Raw genomic sequence first — 9,650 nt, 5'->3', positions numbered from 1 at the left:
GTTTTTTCATTCGTTTTTTCACATTTCTTAAGATAATTTGATTTAATTCAACTTAATAGAAATTTTGAAATTTAATTAATTTCTCTTTCATTTTCTCTTTCTCATTGAATTTTATTGATTTCTTAGTTCTATTTATTTCTTAAATTTAAACTCGAAATTAGTGATTTATGTTAAAAAAGATATGATATTACCTTATAAATTATTATAGTTTGTTTAAGAATAGGTTAAATAAAAAAATATATATAAATTAATTGGAAATATAATTTTCTTTTTTATTAAATATAATTTTTTTTTATTATAAATAATTATTTTTCTTATTATATCAAGGAAATAATATACGAAATACTATAGACATCTAAAGCTGAAATGTAGAACTAAATTTTACATTTGTGGATAAATTATCAGTAGCAAACAGATTTTACACAATTTTTTGCTCGATGGTAACAAAATGTTATTTTTTTTTATCGGATGTTCTTGTTTTAAGTAATTAATTCGATTTAATTAATTTTATATATGAGACGACTTCATATAAACAAATTTTATATATGCAAAGCAATATTTGATCACGTCATAATTCTAAAAGTATAAATTATAACATCTTGTAAATGAATAAAATTTACAACTCTTCTATTAATTTATACGGCTTTTTATGACACTAGAACACTACAAAGCGCGCGCTCCGCGCTTATTTCCTTCAACTATACAATATAAGCTGCGGTCGAGAATGTGCTACTAATATGGAACAAAGATAGAATGATGTTTCGAATTATTCGTAGCGCATTCTCGATCCACAGCTTGTACGTTAATTACATATTATACAACAATTATAATATTTATCTTTTCATCTTTTGGTACCATGCAGACACCAGCGTACAAATTTTTTAAATATGATAAACATAAAATAAGGATGCGTCGACAGGGTCCGCGTCAAAAAAGTATCAATTTCTAATATTTTAAGACGAGCCAAAAATTCATCGATTATACATTTTAATAGTACATTGATTACAAAATCTTTTGGTACCAAGCAGACAACAGCGTACAAACTTTTTCATTTGCTATACATAAATTAAGGATGCGTCGCATAGGGTCAGCGGCATAAATGTATCAATTTCTAATATCTTAAGACGAGCCAAAAATTCATCGATTATACATTTTAATAGTACATTGATTACAGAATCATTTGGTACCAAATAGACACCAGCGTACAAATTTTTTAACTTGATATACATAAAATAATGTTGCGTCGCATAGGGTCAGCGGTAAAAAAGTATCGATTTCTAATATTTTAAGACGAGCCAAAAATTCATCGATTATACATTTTAATAGTACATTGATTACAGAATCATTTGGTACCAAACAGACACCAGCGTACAAATTTTTTAACTTGATATACGTAAAATAAGGTTGCGTCGCATAGGGTCAGCGGTAAAAAAGTATCGATTTCTAATATTTTCAGACGAGCCAAAAATTCATCGATTATACATTTTAATAGTACATTGATTACAGAATCTTTTGGTACCATGCAGACACCAGCGTACAAATTTTTTAATACGATAAACATAAAATAAGGATGCGTCGCACAGGGTCCGCGTCAAAAAAGTATCAAATTCTAATATTTTAAGACGAGCCAAAAATTCATCGATTATACATTTTAATAGTACATTGATTACAGAATCTTATGGTACCATGCAGACATCAGCGTACAAATTTTTTAATACGATAAACATAAAATAAGGATGCGTCGCACAGGGTCCGCGTCAAAAAAGTATCGATTTCTAATATTTTAAGACGAGCCAAAAATTCATCGATTATACATTTTAATAGTACATTGATTACAGAATCTTTTGGTACCATGCAGACACCAGCGTACAAATTTTTTAACTTGATATACGTAAAATAAGGTTGCGTCGCATAGGGTCCGCGTCAAAAAAATATCGATTTCTAATATTTTAAGACGAGCCAAAAATTCATCGATTATACATTTTAATAGTACATTGATTACAGAATCTTTTGGTACCATCCAGACACCAGCGTACACATTTTTTAATACGATAAACATAAAATAATAATGCGTCGCACAGGGTCCGCGTCAAAAAAGTATCGATTTCTAATATTTTAAGACGAGCCAAAAATTCATCGATTATACATTTTAATAGTACATTGATTACAGAATCATTTAGTACCAAACAGACACCAGCGTACAAATTTTTTAACTTGATATACATAAAATAAGGTTGCGTCGCATAGGGTCAGCGACAAAAATGTATCAATTTCTAATATTTTAAGACGAGCCAAAATTTCATCGATTATACATTTTAATAGTACATTGATTACAGAATCATTTGGTACCAAACAGACACCAGCGTACAAATGTTTTAACTTGATATACATAGAATAAGATTGCGTCGCATAGGGTCAACTGTAAAAAAGTATCGATTTCTAATATTTTAAGGCGAGCAAAAAATTCATCGTATATATATTTCAATAGTGTATTGTTTGCAGATTATCTTTGTACCATAAGCATACCAGCGTACTACCTTTTTGGTCTAATATACGTTATATAAATCTGCGCCGTATGGGATTTGCGGCTTAAAAATTTTAATTTTCGATATTTTAAAACGTGCAAAAAATTAATCTTATATACATTTTAACAGTACATTGTCTGCACATTATTACGAGTTATGCGTGACTGCATGCATATATCGCGGTAATATATGTCGAAACTCATTTCTACTGCGCATTTCTGTCAAAAAATATTAATCGAGTTTAAGGAATTATATATTATTTTAATTTTTATAACATATTTTTATTTTAAAATTTAATTGGCAATGTAATGCTTTAATCATCTGATTTTTGTAAAAAAATATTAATGAAGTTTAAACAAACTTTATATAAATACATCATACTTTTTTTAATAAAATCAAGGAATGGCATAACGCGCGCTTGTGTTATTCTAGTCTTTTTCTAAAAAAGACATATTAATTCGATTCTCGCAAATATTGTTGCTTCTTTTCCGCAAAAATATTAATCAAAATTTAAAGTATTATAACATATTATTTAAAACATGTCATTATTTTTTTTAATTTTATTTTGGACTAACTGTCAAACTGCTAACTGCTAACCCTCACGATGACAGCCTCTTCATGCTACAAATATAACACATAAGGCGAATGTCAAAAATATTAATCAAGTTTAAAGTATTATAACATATTATTTAAAACATATTATTATTTTATTTTATTTTATTTTGGACTAACTGTCAAACTGCTAACTGCTAACCCTCGTGATGACAGCCTTTCGATGCTACGAATATAACACAACGCGAATCGACAGAGAGCCAATCAGCATCGCGGAAAAGCGACAACAATGTCAATAACATGCCTTTTTTAGAAAGGGGATTTAAAATCCATACTTTATTGCCGCGGACGCTATATAACGCAGACTTTCATTATGTGTATTAAACAAAAAAATTTGTAGGCTCAAATCTATTAGATATAAAAGTAATCTGTATATAATATATTAATTAAAAAAACACACGATTAATTTTTGGCTCTGTTTATAATATATAAAATCGATACTTTATTGCCGCGGACGCTATATAACGCAGACTTTTATTATGTGTATTAAACGAAAAAATTTGTACGCTGTAATCTGTTTGATATAAAAGTAATCTGTATATAGTATACTATTACAAAAAACAAACGATTAATTTTTGGCTCTGTTTATAATATTTAAAATCAATACTTTATTGCAGCGGACGCTTTATAACGCAGAATTTTCTTATGTGTATTAAACGATAAAATTTGTACGCCGTAATCTGTTTGATACGAAAGTTATCTGTATATAATATACTATTTAAAAAAACACACGATTAATTTTTGGCTCTGTTTATAATATATAAAATCGATACTTTATTGCCGCGGACGCTACATAACGCAGACTTTCATTATGTGTATTAAACAAAAAAATTTGTAGGCTCAAATCTATTAGATGTAAAAGTAATCTGTATATAATATATTATTTAAAAAAACACACGATTAATTTTTGGCTTAGTTTAGAGTATTAAAAATCGATACTTTATTGCCGCTGACCCAATATAGCGCAGATTTATATTATGCGAATTAAACGAAAAAAGTTGTACGCTGTAATCTGTTTGATATAAAAGTAATCTGTATATAGTATACTATTACAAAAAACAAACGATTAATTTTTGGCTCTGTTTATAATATTTAAAATCAATACTTTATTGCAGCGGACGCTTTATAACGCAGAATTTTCTTATGTGTATTAAACGATAAAATTTGTACGCCGTAATCTGTTTGATACGAAAGTTATCTGTATATAATATACTATTTAAAAAAACACACGATTAATTTTTGGCTCTGTTTATAATATATAAAATCGATACTTTATTGCCGCGGACGCTATATAACGCAGACTTTTATTATGTGTATTAAACGAAAAAATTTGTACGCTGTAATCTGTTTGATAGGAAAGTAATCTGTATATAATATACTATTCAAAAAAACACACGATTAATTTTTGGCTCTGTTTATAATATTTAAAATCGATACTTTATTGCCGCGGACGCTATATAACGCAGACGTGCATTATGTGTATTAAACAAAAAAATTTGTAGGCTCAAATCTATTAGATATAAAAGTAATCTGTATATAATATATTATTTAAAAAAACACACGATTAATTTTTGGCTTAGTTTAGAGTATTAAAAATCGATACTTTATTGCCGCGGACCCAATATAGCGCAGACTTATATTATGTGTATTAAACGAAAAAATTTGTACGCTGGAATCTGTTATATATGAAAGTAATCTGTATATAGTATACTATTACAAAAAACAAACGATTAATTTTTGGCTCTGTTTATAATATTTAAAATCAATACTTTATTGCAGCGGACGCTTTATAACGCAGAATTTTCTTATGTGTATTAAACGATAAAATTTGTACGCCGTAATCTGTTTGATACGAAAGTTATCTGTATATAATATACTATTTAAAAAAACACACGATTAATTTTTGGCTCTGTTTATAATATATAAAATCGATACTTTATTGCCGCGGACGCTACATAACGCAGACTTTCATTATGTGTATTAAACAAAAAAATTTGTAGGCTCAAATCTATTAGATGTAAAAGTAATCTGTATATAATATATTATTTAAAAAAACACACGATTAATTTTTGGCTTAGTTTAGAGTATTAAAAATCGATACTTTATTGCCGCTGACCCAATATAGCGCAGATTTATATTATGCGAATTAAACGAAAAAAGTTGTACGCTGTAATCTGTTTGATATAAAAGTAATCTGTATATAGTATACTATTACAAAAAACAAACGATTAATTTTTGGCTCTGTTTATAATATTTAAAATCAATACTTTATTGCAGCGGACGCTTTATAACGCAGAATTTTCTTATGTGTATTAAACGATAAAATTTGTACGCCGTAATCTGTTTGATACGAAAGTTATCTGTATATAATATACTATTTAAAAAAACACACGATTAATTTTTGGCTCTGTTTATAATATATAAAATCGATACTTTATTGCCGCGGACGCTATATAACGCAGACTTTTATTATGTGTATTAAACGAAAAAATTTGTACGCTGTAATCTGTTTGATAGGAAAGTAATCTGTATATAATATACTATTCAAAAAAACACACGATTAATTTTTGGCTCTGTTTATAATATTTAAAATCGATACTTTATTGCCGCGGACGCTATATAACGCAGACGTGCATTATGTGTATTAAACAAAAAAATTTGTAGGCTCAAATCTATTAGATATAAAAGTAATCTGTATATAATATATTATTTAAAAAAACACACGATTAATTTTTGGCTTAGTTTAGAGTATTAAAAATCGATACTTTATTGCCGCGGACCCAATATAGCGCAGACTTATATTATGTGTATTAAACGAAAAAATTTGTACGCTGGAATCTGTTATATATGAAAGTAATCTGTATATAACATATTATTTAAAAAAACACGATTAATTTTTGGCTTAGTTTATAATATTTAAAATCGATACTTTATTGCCGTGGACGCTATATGTATAACGCAGACTTTTATTATGTGTATTAAACGAAAAAATTTGTAGGTTCGAATTTGTTTGGTGTATAAAAGTAATCTGCATACAATGTAGTATTAAAAAAAAACGGACGATAAATTTTTAGCTCAGTTACATATATTAAAAATCGATAGTTTGTAGCCGCAAACCCCACACGGCGCAGACTTATATTATGTATATGATATGAAGGAATTTGCTGGCTCATATTTATTTAATATAAAGAACCAATAATTCATCGCTTGTTTTTTTCGATAGTACATTGTTCGCAGATTATTTTAATACCAATCATATACAAGCGTGCAAATATTTTTATTTAATAGACATAATAAAAGTCTGCGCCTTTAACGCTTTAATTTGCTGATTTATGACAAAAAATGTTAAACAAACTTTATATAAAAATATCATTCTTTTTATATAAAATCTAGGAAATGGCGCGCGCATATCGCGCACTTGTGTTGTTTTAAATTATATATTTTAATATGTTAAACTCGATTAAAATATCTTTGACAGTTATCAGCTGATATCTGTCAAAAAACATTAATTGCAGATAATGCATTATAACATATTATTTACACCATTTTATTATTATTTTAATTTTTATAACATATATTATTACTTTGAAATTTAATTAGCAAATTAACGCTTTAGTAATATTTTATACAGAAATCAGCTGATTAAAGCGTCAATCTGCTAACTACATTTTTTAATTATAATATATATAAGTATATATATGTTATAAAAATTAAAATAATAATATGTTATGCCGAAAAAGTTCGCACGTACGCCGAGATTTCTACCACTACGACCTTGGCCTTGGCGTGCTGCGCGTTTCGTAACTGGCACAAGCCTATTTGTTGTTAGATGCATTTTCGGTTGTTCGTGATCAACGTTTTAATTTTATTAATGACATTTCATTATTTTTGCAGAATGCAATAAAATGGCGAAAACTATGATAAAACGCTCGAATGATACTTGTATTGAGAAAAATTCTAAATTTATTTAAAAAATAATATTTTAATTTTACCCGCTCTTGAACGGGTAATAAAAAAATAATAAATTAGTAATTTACTCTTATTTATATTTCTCTTTTCTATTTTTTAATATATCGAGATATTTATTATATATTAGAACAACACAACTCGCGCTTGCCATTCTTCGGTTTTATGTTTAAAAAAATGGTATATTAAAATAATAATTATAAAGTTTGTTTAAATACGATTAATATTTTCTCACAAGAAATTAGCTGATTAAAGCGTTAATTTGCTAAATAAATTTTAAAATAATAATATACCGCCGAACGCCGAGCCGAGCCGAGCTCCGAGCGCGCACGCCATTCTTACGCTGGACCCCCACCACTACGATTTGGGACTCGGCCATCTTGTCGCACGTGTCACGTGTTGCGCGCCATACTTACGGTGGACCCCCACCACTACGATTTGGGACTCGGCCATCTTGTCGCACGTGTCACGTGTTGCGCGCCATACTTACGGTGGACCCCCACCACTACGATTTGGGACTCGGCCATCTTGTCGCACGTATCACGTGTTGCGCGCCATACTTACGCTGGACCCCCACCACTACGACTCGGCCATCTTGTCGCAACGTGTGACGTGTGCGCGTTGCGCGTCCCGTAACTGGCAGTGCCAGTCCGGCAGTCCGACACTCGACGTCAGTATTGCTGTTGCTAGGTACACTTTCGATTGTTCGCACGCGCGATCGACGTTTGCGCGCTCATCGCCGATCCGTGACAGTACGAGCGTGAATTTAGTGTTTTTAAGTGCTTAATTATCATATAAATCCGATCGCGTCGCGAAATCGTGTACCAACATCGTGGTCGCGATCGCACGAGCGAGTCTATTACATGGGCGAGTTTACTACACGGGCGGATCGAATTATCAGCTGCGACGCTTTCGACGCGAATTTCCCGAGTTTTTCGGCGTTGGCGATCCGCGATTTCTACATCGTTGAATTGTGAAATATAAAACTCTTGGAATATCGACGACTCCTGACCTAACCTAACCTAACCTAAGTGCGTCGCGGGGAAGTCGCCGCATCATCGTCGTTCGATGAGGCCCTCCGATAAGTGGGCCTAGAAAAAAGCGGCGACACGAAAACAGAGCATCGGTTCTATTCGCGCGCGAATAAGCTCTCGCGATTCTCGCGTTTTACCGAAACGCGTCGCGAACGAAAAAAATAACGCGAGTCCAAGTGTTTAGAGTGAGTGCCATAAAGGAACGGTGCGGAGAGAGAGAGAGAGAGAGAGAGAGTGAGAGAGAGAGAGAGAGAGAGGTGGCCCGGGGAGGCATCGTGCAACTGCGGAGCAACGATAGGGTAAATATAATTTATAATTTATTTAACTTTTCATTTTTTATTTGTGAGATTAAGTATCTATTTATCTTCGCGATAATGATTCAAATTTTACATTGTTGTATAATAATGAATATAAAATATCCTGGATTTTATATTTTGAAATACTTAGAATATTTAATAATAATAATAAATATAATAATTTTTAATAATTTAATAATAATAAATATTTGTATATGTATAAAATACAATTTCTACATTGTATTATATTTAAGAGATATGTAGATATAATTATTTATATGTAATGCGTACCTAGATTCTTTCACTATTAAATATTTTAATTTAAATATTTTTTATAATTATTTCTATCTTTCTTTAAAAAATATTTCTTTGCAAATTATGTAGTTTTTTAATATCTTAAAGCAAATAACAAAAGTTAACTATGCGCATAATATAATCATTTTTTGAAACATTGAAATTAATATTTAAATTTTCAAATTAATTTTAATATTTCAAAAAATGATTTAAAATATTATAAATAATTTAAATATTTTAATAATTGTTTTATATAATATTTATACGTTTATATTTTACAGATTAACATTGTCTACAACTCCGCACATCAAATTGGTGAGTATTGAATTATTTAAAAAAATTTTATTATTATTGCGGTTAATATCTATGAATGTTGCCGAGAGTCTCTCTTACTAACTTAGACAAATTTTCAAGCGTATCAAAAGATACAAACATATATTTTTGATGGTGAACAATATATCTTACATTATCTATTCCGAGTGCATTTTCTATGCACAATAGCTTACAAATTAAGCGACTGTCAATTAGCTCACAATTATAATTTGTTATTTTTTATAATCTAAAATTATCTTTAAGTTCTAATACTTAAATATTTAAGAAGTCATTTATTAATAATATAAAAAAAAATCTTTATTTTTATAGTAATATCTTATTTTATCAACTGTAGTAATAAATATGTAGATAATTCCATTAAAAAGTAACTCAATAAGCTTCTTAGAATTATTTTCATGCTATAATTTATTCAAATAATTTATTTAAATAATTTATTCAAATAAATTATGTCATGAATATAATTCTAAGAAGCTTATTGAGTTACTTTTTAATGGAATTATCTACCTACATGTTTATTACTACAGTTGATAAAATAAGATATTACTATAAAAATAACGATTTTTTTTTATATTGTTAATCTCAATCTTAAA

General features: G+C 29.1%; 1 long non-coding RNA gene across 1 annotated transcript in view; it reads left to right on the top strand.

Moving 5' to 3' along the window:
• The first annotated feature begins 7,308 nt into the window (after positions 1-7,308).
• Positions 7,309-9,650, top strand: part of LOC145943640 (uncharacterized) — a 63,960-nt gene continuing 61,618 nt past the window's right edge. The window contains exons 1-2 of the long non-coding RNA XR_014426552.1: positions 7,309-8,436; positions 9,009-9,042. This is a non-coding gene — a long non-coding RNA (uncharacterized LOC145943640). The remainder of the gene's footprint in view (positions 8,437-9,008; positions 9,043-9,650) is intronic.

This window comes from Prenolepis imparis, unplaced genomic scaffold (assembly GCF_030444845.1).
Source record: "Prenolepis imparis isolate NDT839.2.m4 unplaced genomic scaffold, iyPreImpa1.0 SCAF_12, whole genome shotgun sequence".
Classification (NCBI taxonomy): domain Eukaryota; kingdom Metazoa; phylum Arthropoda; class Insecta; order Hymenoptera; family Formicidae; genus Prenolepis; species Prenolepis imparis.
The sequence above is the reverse complement of the archived record's forward strand: the minus strand, read 5'-3'. Positions and strand labels throughout refer to the sequence as shown.